Below are 13,432 nucleotides of genomic sequence, written 5' to 3'. Positions count from 1 at the left end.
TCCTCTGGCTGTCCAGCGGTCCTGCTCGCTGCGTATGGCAGGGTCGTCTCCGCCGGGCGGCCGGGTGCGTTGGCCCACGCGGCTCTTGGGCCCCAGGGCAGCAGTCACTATCAGCTGAGCAGCCGAGAGTCACCAAGGATCCCGAGCCTCTAGACAGGACCCACCGGTGTCCCTGAACTTTGCGCACGCGGCGAAGCTGGAGGCAGACCGCGCGCTGTGGCTGGGCTTTCGCTGGGGTCCACGACGAAGAGATTTCCGCGGCGGGGCGGCGGCGGGCCTGAGCAGGGGCCGCCCAGCCTGCGGCTCCAGCCCAGCGCCGACAGCGCCAGCTTCGGTGCGGGCGCCCTCCCGCCGCGCTGCCGGCCGCCCCGCTCTCCCGGACCGCCCGGCACACTGCGGGAGGAGCCGCCGGCCGCCGTGACGCGTCAGGGAGGAAGCGGCGGCGCCCGGCGGCCCTGCGGGGAAGGAGGAAACGCGAGTGCGCTCGGCTCCGCGCCCGCTGCGCCAGGAGGCAGCACCGTGGAGCTGGGTAGGTACGGGGCCGACAGGGACCCGAGGCGGGTGGGCCGGCCGCAGGGTCCGTGCGCGTCCGGGCCGCAGTCGTGAGCCCCTGGGCGGGTGAGACGAGACGGGGCGGGGCGAGCGGTGCCCGGGCCTCGACTGCTGCCTCTTCTCGGGGCAAACGTGACTTTCCTGGGTCTTTTGGCAGCTCCCCTGACCCCTCAGCCCGAAAACCTCCGAGTTGGTGGAAGGGGAGAAGCAATACCCCCGCCCCGCCCCCAACTCTAAGAGTTTGTGGTCTGTGTTTCCTCGAGGTGAATTCAGATTCTGCTTTTTGATTCCTAAACGCTCGAACCGTGTGGGTGGAAGGACATTGTTAACCCAGTGCGCAACTTCCCAGCTTAGAGGAGCCGGGAACTGGGGGGGTGGGAGACCCCCACCTGAGGTCGAAAGAGGGCGCGGGTCGCCTGCGAGGATCGGGGATGGAGGAGGCCCCGGGAGTGGAGGGCACAGGAATCATTAACCTGTTGTCCGCGGACTGAAATCTGAGGCTAATGGGTTACTACTACCCTTGGGTTCTCTGTGATTTAAACCCTTTCCGTCTTTTTTAAAGTGAATTTGGCTCTATTGATTCCCACAGCTTTAGTGTTGATATGTACCATCTAGAATGCTTTGAGATTTTTAGATTTGTCATTTTTAGTGGTGGTTAGTTGGGAAGATAGAAAAGAGAAAGAATTTATCTCTTGAGACTTAAACTCTTTCATCATTTAATTTTGCACAGTGATTTCTGAACCATGAGTAGAATTTGGTCCTCCGCAAGAGACTATATGCTTGAGCTGCAGGTACACTTGAGCTGCAGAAATAGGTATAGAGCACTATAGTTCCCAAATCTTTATTTAAAACTATTAGACTATTGTGTGTTTTGATTCTCTACTTTGTCTCTAGGTTGAGGATTTACCCAAGCAATCTGGGAAGTGACTTATTTATTTAATAAACACTCAAATGGCTCTTACCACGTGCTTGGGCTCCTTCTTAGTGTTTTATAAATATTAACTCAAATTGTTAGCGCAAACTATTAAATTATAGCGGTTCCAGCAGTGAAGAGACTGTGTACAGTTCAGTTCCCCAAATGTCACTGCAAGAGCTAGAAACATTAGAGGAAGTTTCAGGCATATTTTAGGACTGGGTGTGCCTTCTGGCGCACTTGGCTACCACTCCTGTAAGACAAGCCGCCACCCCTTCACTCCCTGGGGGAAGGGAGTCTGGAGCTATGGGAATGAGACCTCTTCCTTGCAGATCTCTGCCTGATCCCTAGCATCATCTGTAAGACAGTCTTTCATATCCACCATAGTGCCCATAGTGCCCATTAGCTAACTCTGGAGAGACTAGAACTTCCCCCTTTTTCAACTGCCACTACATGGAGCTTAATTTTGTTTTTAAAAGGAGCTTTGTTCCTAATCTGTTTGACAGTTGATGAAACCATAGTTTAGTGAAATGTACTATAAAATAGACTGTTTTTGCTTGTACACGTCAACATAAATAATGCTTTGTAATTTTGCTGCCATTTGCTGTTAGTAACGTTGAATTGATAGATCAACCTGGTAGGTGTCCATTTTGTGATTTGCAGACCTAGAGAGAATATTTTTCCAAAATAAAATACCCTCTTCAAATGAGTCTTTTGGCCTGATGGTCAGATTGGAAGAGACCCAAAATGGTGAATCATGGTTCTTGTCATTATGGTGATTATCATTTGATGTCAAAATCTGCACGTCATACTAGCTTTCTCTTTCTAGCTTTCTCTATCTCCCATTTAAATTTCCAGAGAGATGATTAAATGAGACTCTGAGCCTTATTTAATAGGATTATGAGGTGTCTCCTGGAAGCAGGAAGACTCACTTTTCCTCTGATATAACTTACGGTACAATAAACAGTGGCATTCATGAATTCAGTCAAGTGAAATGACAACTAACGCTTTCATGGTTTACAGAGTGCTTCCAGATATATATTTGTGAGGTTGGCAGCCATTTTTTATTCCTGTTTTTACAGATGAGGAAACTGAGGCATAGAAATGTAAAATGTTTTAGCCAGGATTGTACAGCTGGTGGTGGGAGAGAGAGCTTGAATAGAGAGCAGGTATGTGGACAGTGCCTGGCATGTGCCAGCCAGTAATAAACATTGTGGAATGAATGATTCCAAATGACTTCAGATTTCTTGCTCTTTCCAAACATTATGCTTCTCAAATACTGTAATTGATTTATGCCTAAGAGATTTCTGGGCCTATACCAATGTCTCTCAGTTATTTCAAACAGTACCTGATACAATAAACATCTTTTCAACAAAAGGGATGAGAATGCCCTTTGGACTCATTTCTTAGGATTTGTCAACTCTGGTTTTTGAAAAACGCAGTAGGCTGGTTATTTTGTTCTCTTCTCAAACATCTTTCTTTTTTCCTCTGATTTGAAGATAGTTTAGATTGGACATATGGTTTCATTGTTTGTGTTGACAGCTTCCTTATCTCTCCCCACTCACTGAAGGTCATTTTTAAGGACTACAAATCACTATAGGTTTTCAGTGTCAGTGAACTCAATTAAGCTACTTAGATTTATGATCAGGTTCAAACACAATGATCATAGGTATTGTCAATTTTTTTTGAAGCATCTGACACTACTACTACTGTGTTCTTTGAAATGTTTTAAGTACGTTAGTATAAAGGGTCTCTTTTTAAAAAGTTTTATTTATTTAAGCAATCTCTACACCCAACAGGGAGCTGGAACTCATGACCCCAAGATCAAGAGTCACACGCTTTCTGACTGAGCCAGCCAGGTGCCCCTAAAGGGTCTTTTATTTTTATTTATTTATTTATTTTAAAGATTTTATTTATTTATTTGACAGAGAGAGACAGTGAGAGAGGGAACACAAGCAGGGGGAGTGGGAGAGGGAGAAGCAGGCTTCCCGTGGAGCAGGGAGCCCAATGTGGGGCTCCATCCCAGGACTCTGGGATCATGACCTGAGCTGAAGGCAGACGCTTAACGACTGAGCCACCCAGGCGCCCCTAAAGGATCTTAAAAAAAAAAAAAAAAAACCAAAAAACCCCTCAACTATTTATATCCTTCCAGTATAATCTCTGTTTCTTAAAGTATGTGACCTGCAGAGAGTTAACCTTCAATTAGGGGGGAAACTATGGCCATTACCTGCAGGGAGGAATTGAGAAGGGTATCATGGAAAAAAGAGAGATGGGGTGGCCTTTCCCATGAGGGATATTAGATGGTAAGAAGCCCTTAATGAAGCCAGACTGAGTCATCTGCCTGTCAACATTCTTCTGTGTGGGGGTGGAATAAAATACTTTTGAAACCTGTCTTGTTTCAGAAACCACTTTACCTTTTCCGATTCTCATATTTTCTCTCTCTTTGTTAATTCATGTAAATTACTGACTAAACTGCTAATTCATGAAACTCAAATTATGTAACATGTTATTCCTGACAGAAACAGCTCCCATGGTATTTTAAGGGACTCAAGGCTTCTGTTTTCCTTTACCTATTCCATTCCTTACGGTGGCATCTTTGTTCTCGTTTCACTTTTTTTTTCTTTCTATTTCATGGAGAAAAGTAAATCTAAGAGGTGCTGATTCCACATCTTGTAGTTCAAGTCAAAGTAATTTTAACTCAGTACTAACTTTGAGTTAATTGTTATTGCTGAGGAAGATGACGTGGAAATCAAATGTTGAGGGCTGAGTCAGAGCATCGATAAGTAAAATTTTATTACCTCTCTGAAGCTGAGCCAGGGGATTTTCAAAGGGAATTGAGGCAGTGTACAGTATCCTTGCCCTTGTCTAGTTTCCCAGGGCCTCTCCTCTTTCCCACAGGTCCTGAATACCTGTCTTGGTCCATCTCCTTGTAGCCACTATTTCTTCTATTATTCAAAACCAAAATCTGTTTTCCTAGGGTGGGCGTGGGGGCGAGTGAAAGGAGGGTGAAGGGAATTGTTGTAGGGTAAGAGATTGATAATATGGAAGAAGGAAGACAGGAGATGTGTGGGTGAAGTAAGAGATATTTAGTGAGCTCTCCTGGTGGATTTGTGCAGAGTACTGGCCTCCCTCAGTGGGGCCATAAATGTAGGGAAGACCTACATGGGATCAAAGAATGTCTGGCAAGGATTAAAAACATCTACTGGTGTGCGACATTGGCAGGCAGAGCTCCTTTGTAGCACCAAGTGTGGAGGGATCATTCTAGTTAGCTGTTGCTTCAGGCCACCATTTGAGTTTGCAGATAATTAAAATGTAGAGGGCTGGTTTTGTGGCTTTTAATTTGAGAATAGGAATGATTTGACAGACTTTTGGTTGAATAAAGGCCTGGATTTTTACCTTTTTAAAGGCATACATTTTTTGGAGAATGTCTATAGTGTTGAGATAATGTTACTCCCTTTACTGTTTTGTGATTTTATATAAATGACATTTGTATTTACATTGCATATAATAATGAATATGATTCAGGTTAAGTGTTTCCATTCAGGTTCCTGATATATTTGCTATGCCAGTCAATACCAAACTTTTTTTTTCCTGTAGGTAAAATAGACTTCATATGTAATATATTCATTCAGACACAAAATTGGACTCGTTGATGGACTAGACATTCCACAGACGGCTGGATGAAATGTCCTCAAGTACAGTGAGGCTTCACTAGGACTTGACTAATTGTTTGCTTGAGTTAAAAAATGAGAAGGACCTTTATTGCTCTAGTTATTTACCTCATTGTTTTTAAAAAATAGATTAAAGTTAACTTAAAATGATCTGGTTTCCAACTCAGTGTCCGTATATGCAGACAAACATACATATAGGACCAAGTGTATAGCCTATATATAATCTAATGCACGTGCATGTTATATATATGACTAGCCAAGAAGGAATATAAGAATCATATCCTTAGTTTCCCAAGAAAACACTATACATCATCTTTCCCCCTTTTTAATTTTATTATTGTCTCATATTTTCTAAACATTATTTTTTATTACAAAGGTATGCATGCCCTTAAATTCAAGCAACTGAGAAATATGTTAAGTAAAAAAATGAGTCCTCCCACTCTAATCTTACCCACAAAGATAACCACTCTCAATTTTTATATCCTTGTAAACTTTTCCTCATGTTTATATAAATTTGTATATCTATAAATGTACTTTGAGGTTTTGTATTGTTTTTAAAGATTTTGTTTATTTGTCAGAGAGAGAGAGTGTGTGAGCACAAGCAGGGGGGAACGGCAGGCAGAAGGAGAAGCAGGCTGGCTCCCTGCTGAGCAAGGAGCCCAACGTGGGACTCGATCCCAGGACCCTGGGATCATGACCCGAGCTGGATGCAGATGCTTAACCGACTGAGCCACCCAGGCATCCCATGTACATTGAGTTTCTTAAAAATGGGAATCATTCTACCCAATTTGTTCTTTTTGTTTCTTGTTTAACACTTTATTGTGTACATCTGTAGATCTACATAAATTTTGACAGCTACATAGTGTTCCACTTCATAGCTAATAACATCCAGTTTCTAGCTCCATTACTTCTGTGTTCTCTCTTTTGTATCTTTTAAAATATATTTAAATCACCAAAGTAACACATTTTTCAAGAAAAATTTAAAGAAAAAGAGAAACTAAGAATCACCAATAAACCTGCCATCAGTTAATAATCGCTCTTAGTATTTTAGAGTACATCTTTCTAAACTTCTGTGTGTATCCATGTTTTCAATGCCATTTAAAAACTTTCTCTTATACAGGCTTGCTTTGTTGGTTAGAGAATCATGTTTATGTAGCCAACCAACGTCATGGATTCCATGCATGTTTGAACCAGTTACTTTACAGTTTCCTGGCCACCTGCCATACCCTAAACCTGGATAACACTCATGAAAATTTATACTACTGCTCATCAAGGGGATGAGGTGAGGGTACATGGGTGGATTGATAAATCCATCCAGATCAGCATAAATCCTTCTAATGGAGGTCAGTCAATACTTGTATTTTAAGCACATCCAAAGTACAAGATGTTTAAGAAGAGAGACGATAGAATACCCACATGTGATTGTGATCACTGCAGGAGAAGCAGAAGTAATGGATTTGAACCAAGGAAAAGTGTTAAATTCAGTTAAAAATGAGAACAGCTGAACTTTAGATGTTTTGAAACAGTCTCCTAATGATAAGCACATGGTTTGGAGTCCTTGGTTTAACAAAGCTCCCACCAATGGTAGGAGTAGATGACCTTGATGTTCCTTGTGATCCTATTCTGTTATAGGCTGTCTCAGAGTTAGTAACACTTGGCTTCGTATAATTTCATGCATACAACTCCCTCATTGCATACTAACTCCACCAGTCTTTCCAGATGGCACCTGTCCGGGCGAGCATCTCTCCACCCGCCGAGCATGTGCACAGCTATCTCCCACACATTCCTCCTATGTCCCCTTGCTGCCTTTCCCCCTTTCTGAAAGTTTAGTAGCCTTTTGACCTTTTTCTTTTTTCCTTTTCTTCCAGCTTTTGCTTTAAGGAAATACCTGTTCTTTCTCCATCCCACTCTCTTCATTTTGGTCTTGAGCAAAGAGATACTAATCATGGTGATACAGTTAAGAACAAGCCTTTAATAAGGGAAAGGAAAGCTTTTAGTTTGGGAGGGAAGGTAGACATTATAAAGAATAGTGGTTTCAACCTTCAAAGCCCTTGAGAATACCCAGTAATTCCTTTCAAAATTTCCACAGAAGTCCCCACCCACCTCCTCTTCTGTAAATAAGCTGGTTTTCCTTAAGCATTGGCATGTATAATAAAATTTAAAACTTTATAATGGGGGGTAGAATTCATGTTATTGCAATAGCATTGTTTTGTGCTACTTTTTCCCCATTGAAGATGTTAGCTATGTTATGGATTGAATAGACTGTTGTAGATAAGATGACTCTTCCCTTCAGAAAATACATCTAGTTCTAGATATCTGGTTTAAAGCAATCTCTTTGGTTTTAAGTAAGTTGAAGACTAAGAAGGCTATTTTAGATTAAAGGTTAGTAATCTTTGAGAAGTGGTATGTCAAGATTCCAAACCCTTTCCTTCCAGATTTTCATCAGCAGAGATAGGCATTAGTGAGAAGCATGGATCAGCCTTTCATCCTTAGGAGTCAGAGAAGAAGCAATACTGGTTGCAAGAATGTTAGGTTGCCCCTGGAGACTCTCTCAAGTCAGGCCCAGGTAGCTGGCTTCATATCAACATCAGCTCACTTGTAAAGGTGCTTTGGCCAGACGTTTTGAGGAGCTTCACACCAAGACAATAGCTGCTTAAGCTACACTGAGAGTAAAGGCCTATTTTTTTCATAAATATTAATGAAAAAGGTTTTGAAAAGACATTTTTATTCAGCTTTCAAACAACATGATGCTAAAATTGATGCTGGCTTAAGCATGAAAGTTCTATATCATTCACTTATTTGAACAGGGTTAGTAAACATTTAGAAATTAAGACTTTGACATAATTTTAAAAAATTGTTCTTATTTTTGTAGTTCTTTGTGTACATAGTTGGCATTTAATCCATTCTGACATAAATAGCTCTCTTTTCTGATTGATCTCCTGTTACCCCTACTCGCTCTTCTCATGAATATTTGGTTAAAATTTTTTTGTCCCGTAAGGGAGTGATTTCTTTTAATTAATGAAAGATAAGACACTCAAATGTCTTAGCAGAGAACCTTTTTAAAGAGATTTATAAGACTATGCTACCTTTTCTCCTTGAGTTTTGTTTCCTCCTTTGGATTTCCTTTATTTCTGCTTCCCACTGACATTAACATCATTTATGTTTCGCCTTTTAAAAGTCCACTCATGTGTGAACAAAAGTCCCTGTCCTGTTGAATTTATTTGTTGCTTTCACTGGATATTTAGGATTAAAAATTTGCCTTTAGGGGGATGCCTGGGTGGCTCAGTCGGTTAGGCACCTGCCTTCAGCTCAGGTCACGATCCCAGGGTCCTGGAATCCAGTTTCTCATCGGGTTCCCTGCTTCTCCTTCTGCCTGCTGCCCCCCCTGCTTGTGCTCGCTCTCTCTCTCGCTGACAAATAAATAAAATATTTTTTTAAAAAATTTGCTTTTGGGATGCAGAATGGTATTGATAAATTGCTACTTTTGTGTAGAAAAATGAGGAAAGAAAAAGGATATATTTTTGCTTTGCTTGTCTAAGCATAAAGAGACTCTGGAAGGCTACTAAGAATTTTTTTAAAGATTTTATTTATTTGACAGAGAGAGATAGTGAGAGCAGGAACATAAGCAGGGGGAGTGGGAGAGGGAGAAGCAGGCTTCCTGCTGAGCAGGGAGCCCGATGCAATGTGGGGCTCAATCCCAGGACCCTGGGATCATGACCTGAGCCACCCAGGTGACCCAAGGGTACTAAGAAATTAACAGTGTTTATCTATTTGAGTTTGGGTGGCAAGAGCTGGGTGGGTAGGGACATGGGTGGGAAGCAGACTTTTCACTATGTCTCTTTTATATTCTCTTGGTTTGAACCATGTCAATATGTAACCCATTGTAAAAATCATTTTAAAAATCATGTCTATTGGTTTCCTGACTTATAGAAAATAAATCTACCCTTTTCTGTTTTCCCTTTTCCATACGTCTTTAAGAAAGTTGCTTTGTTTTTTTCCAATAACACGATTTTATATATTTTATTTATTTATTTAAAGTTTTATTTTAATTCCAGTTAGCATACAGTGTTATATTCGTTTCAGGTGTACAATATAGTGATTCAGCAATTTTATACATACTCACTGCTCATCATGACACGTGTACTCTTTAGTTCCCATCACCTATTTAACCCACCTTCCACCCACCTTCCTTCTGGTAACCACCTCTATAGTTGAGTCTGTTTTTTGATTTGTCTCTCTCTCTCAAAAGTTGTTGTTTTAAATCTTTTTAAAAGAATCCTTGTGTAGTCTAGTCTCAAAGGACTAGCAGTATCTTGTGGGAATCTTGACCTGTTCCCTTCTGCTTTCTCAAGTGCAGTGTCTTAAGATTCAGTATGAAGCCTTCTCTTAAGAAATTCTAATACTGCAAATATAGCCAAGCCTTAAGTTCTTGTTGGCTTATTTGATGAATCATTTAACTGAAATTGTCTGCAATATTCTGCCAACTGGATACTCAGTTGTTTCCTAATAAAACTGCCAGATAATAACAACATAATTAATGCAAAGTTAGTTGATTTTTTCCCCCCGTGGTATCTTGTATCTTATCATCATGGTTATAATTTACCTACTTAAGAGTATATTAGTTTGAAACTTGTAGAAAATAAAGGTTAGTTTCCTTTAATATTAAATAATACTGCCCTTTTTAATACACACTAAGCCAAATAGTTTCTTTCATCTGGACTTTTGTAGTTTTTGTCATTTGTGACCTGTATTTTACTTTGCGGAGAACGAAGAGAAAGGAACTAATAGTTGTTGAGGGGTGCCTGGGTGGCTCAGTGGGTTAAGCGTCTGCCTTCGGCTCAGGTCATGATCCCAGGGTCCTGGGATCTATTCCCGCGTTGGGCTCCCTGCTCCACAGGGAGTCTGCCTCTCCCTCTGCCCCTCCCCCTGCTTGTGCTCTCCCCTCCGTCTGTCAAATAAAAAAATAAAATCTTAAAAAAAATAATATTTGTTGAGTATCTACCACATACTAGGTACTTTAAGACATTATTATTTTATAAAGATTTATTTATTTATTTGAGAGAGAGAGAGTGATTGCGTGCAAGCAGAGGGAGGGGCAAAGGGAGAGGGAGACAAGCAGACTCCATGCTGAGCAGAGCTGGACAGCACATGGCCCTATCCCAGGACCCTGAGAGCATGACCTGAGCTAAAATCAAGAGTCTGAAGCTTAACCAACTGAGCCACCCAGGTGCCCAAGACATTATTTTACTAAATATTCAGAATAACTCTGGGGAGTAGGTGAGTATTATTTTACAGATGAGCAAATTGGGGCTCAGTGAGGTTTTGAAGGGAGCTGTATGTAGGCAACACAGGGCAGAGCTGATCTGAACACTTCTACCTGGATTTACTAGGAGGTCTCCTATGCCTTTGAGGAGGGGGTAAAAGCTGACTCGGCTTAAACCTCTCATCTGAAAGAACTGGCAGAATTGATTTACAGATAACTCAGATTACCATCTGCTGTTGAGGTAGTGGTTAAATGAGTTTGAGGACTGGCTTTTCAGTTTTACCTTATTATTCTGAGATTACATTGTTTTAATTTAGTAACTCGTGCCAGACTTCAAGAAGAAAGCTGACTGAAAATGTTTTAAATATCACATATTTCTTGCTTAATAGAAAAGGGCTTAAAATTCTCAATTTACTGACTGGGTGAAATTCTGAATATATAGGGTTTGAATGTCTTATGTTAGTATCTGCAGAGGTATTAAACTTGTACTGTTAGCAACCAATGCCCAGTGAACTTTGCCAACTCTAACAAATGCTGTTGTCATGCTCTTGTCTAAAATCGCTTAAAGATGATAATTAGCACCACTTAAATAAATCCGGAGCTAAAGCCATCATCAGGTAAAGTCTATCATTATGATGATCTTTGATGGATGTTAGCTGACGTAGGTATATCACATGTCCTGGCAGTTACTGGGATGCGCTCCTGTTTAACCAAGTAAGAATGAAAGAACATTTTATGTCTCAATTCATATTGTCCCATTATCTAATGCATTTATGTTCTGGGCAAAGATGGTAGGAAAGGTATTGAGGAAATTCAAGTGATTAGAAAAGTTTAAAAGGAAATAAAACATCACAGATGGTGATTGAACAGGACAGAATAAACCCATCCTCAACATTCTCTGGAATCTGTTACACTTAATACGTTAAAAAAATCGTTAAATTTTTAAACACTTTCCCCATTGAATTATCTTGGCAGCCATGTAAAAAATCAACTGACCGCAAATGTAAAGGTATATTTCTGTACTCTCGTTTTTATTCTAATAAAATGCCACACTGTCTTAATTAGCTTAGCGTGGCTCTGTAGTAAGTTTTAAAATCAGGAAATGTGAGTTCTCCAACTTTGTTCTTTTTCAAGATTGCACTATTTGGGGGGCTATTGCATTTCCATATGAATCTTAGAATCTGCTTGTCGATTTATGAAAAAATGGCACCTGGGATTTTGATAGGGATTGCATTGAATCTGTAGATGGATTTGGAGAATATTGCCATCTTAATGATATTTTGTGTTCAGATCCATGAACGTGAGTTGTTTTTCCATTTACTAAGATCTTTTCTAGTTTTTCAACAATGTTTTGTAGTTCTCAGTGTAAATCTTGTGCTTCTTTTGTCAAAATTTATTCCTAAATATTTTATTCTTTTTGATACAGTTGTAAATGGAATTGTTTTCTTAATTCATTTTATGTTTGCTCATTGCTACTGTATAGAAATACAAGTGATTTTTTATATTGAGGTATAATTGATCATGTTTTATTAGTACAATTGATTTTTATTTTTTTAAAAAGATTTTATTTATGGGGTGCCTGGGTGGCTCAGTCAGTTAAGCGTCTGCCTTCGGCTCAGGTCATGACCCCAGGGTTCTGGAATCGAGCCTGCATCGGGCTCCCTGCTCAGTGGGCAGCCTGCTTCTCCCTCTCCCTCTGCCACTCCCCCTGCTTGTGCTCTCTCTCTCTCTCTCTTTAAAATCTTAAAGATTTTATTTATTTATTTGACAGAGAAAGAGAGAGTGAAAGAGAGCACAAGCAGGGGGAGTGGCAGAGGGAGAGGGACAAGCAGACTCCCTGCTGAGCAAGGAGCCTGACGCGGGACTTAATCCCAGGACATGACCTGAGCTGAAGGCAGACGCTTAACCGGCTGAGCCACCAAGGCACCCAGTACAATTGATTTGTATTTTTTTAAAGATTTTATTTATTTGACAGAGAGAGACACAGTGAGAGAGGGAACACAAGCAGGGGGAGTGGGAGAAGGAGAAGCAGGCTTCCCACTGAACAGAGAACCTGATGCGGGGCTTGATCCCAAGACCCTGGGATCATGACCTGAGCTGAAGGCAACTGTTTAACCAACTGAGCCACCAAGGTGCCCCATGATTTTTAAATATTGACCTTGTATTTTTTTTTTTAATTTTATTTATTTGCTAGAGAGAGCATGGGTGAGAGAGAGTAAGTGAGAGTACGAGCAGGGGGAGCTGCAGGCAGAGGGAGAAGCAGGCTCCCTGCTGAGCAAGGAGCCCCATGCAGGACTCAATCCCAGGACCCTAAGATCATGACCTGAGCAGAAGGCAGCTACTTAACCAACTGAGCCCCAGGCATCCCTGACCTTGTATTTTTAATCTTGCTGAATTTACCTATTAGTGTGAGTAGTTTTTTGGTGGATTCATTAGGATTTTCTATATATAAGATCATATTATCTGCACATAGAGATAGTTTTACTTCTTCCTTATCAATCCAAATGCCTTTTATAATTTTTTCTTTCCTAATTGCTCTGGCTACAACCTCCAATACAATGTTGAACGGAAATGAAGAGAGCTGATATCCTTGTCTTCTTCCTGATAACAGGGGAAGAGCATTTAGTCTTTCATCATTATATGTGATGTTAACTGTGGGTTTTTTGTAGATGTCCTTTATTAGCTTGAGGAAATCTTCTTATTTTGCTATGATTTTGTCATTAGAGTGTTAGATTTTTTAAGTGCCTTTTCTGTCTCTCTTGAGATGATTGTGTAGTTTCTGTCCCTTATTTTGTTAATACAGTATATTACATTTGATTGGTATTCAGATGTTAATCCAACTTTACATTCCTGGAATAAATCATATTTGGTCATGGTATATAATCCTTTTTATATGTTGCTGGATTTGGTTTGCTGGTATTTTGTTGAGGATTTTTGCACCTATATTAATCTATAATTTTCTTGTGATATCTTTATTTGGCTTTGGTATCAGGGTAATACTGGCCTCCCTGAATGAGTTCCTTTCTCTTCATT

General features: G+C 40.7%; 1 protein-coding gene across 1 annotated transcript in view; it reads left to right on the top strand.

The window, feature by feature from the left end:
• Nucleotides 1-432: 432 nt before the first annotated feature.
• SGK3 (serum/glucocorticoid regulated kinase family member 3) overlaps nucleotides 433-13,432 on the top strand; it is a 137,698-nt gene continuing 124,698 nt past the window's right edge. Inside the window, exon 1 of the mRNA XM_028109796.2 lies at nucleotides 433-529. The gene's annotated coding sequence lies outside the window, so the exon portion shown is untranslated. The remainder of the gene's footprint in view (nucleotides 530-13,432) is intronic.

The sequence above is a fragment of the Eumetopias jubatus genome, unplaced genomic scaffold (genome assembly GCF_037043125.1).
Source record: "Eumetopias jubatus isolate StellerSeaLion01/CBP00866 unplaced genomic scaffold, mEumJub1_p1.0 scaffold_4, whole genome shotgun sequence".
Taxonomy (NCBI): Eukaryota; Metazoa; Chordata; class Mammalia; order Carnivora; family Otariidae; genus Eumetopias; species Eumetopias jubatus.
The sequence above is the reverse complement of the archived record's forward strand: the minus strand, read 5'-3'. Positions and strand labels throughout refer to the sequence as shown.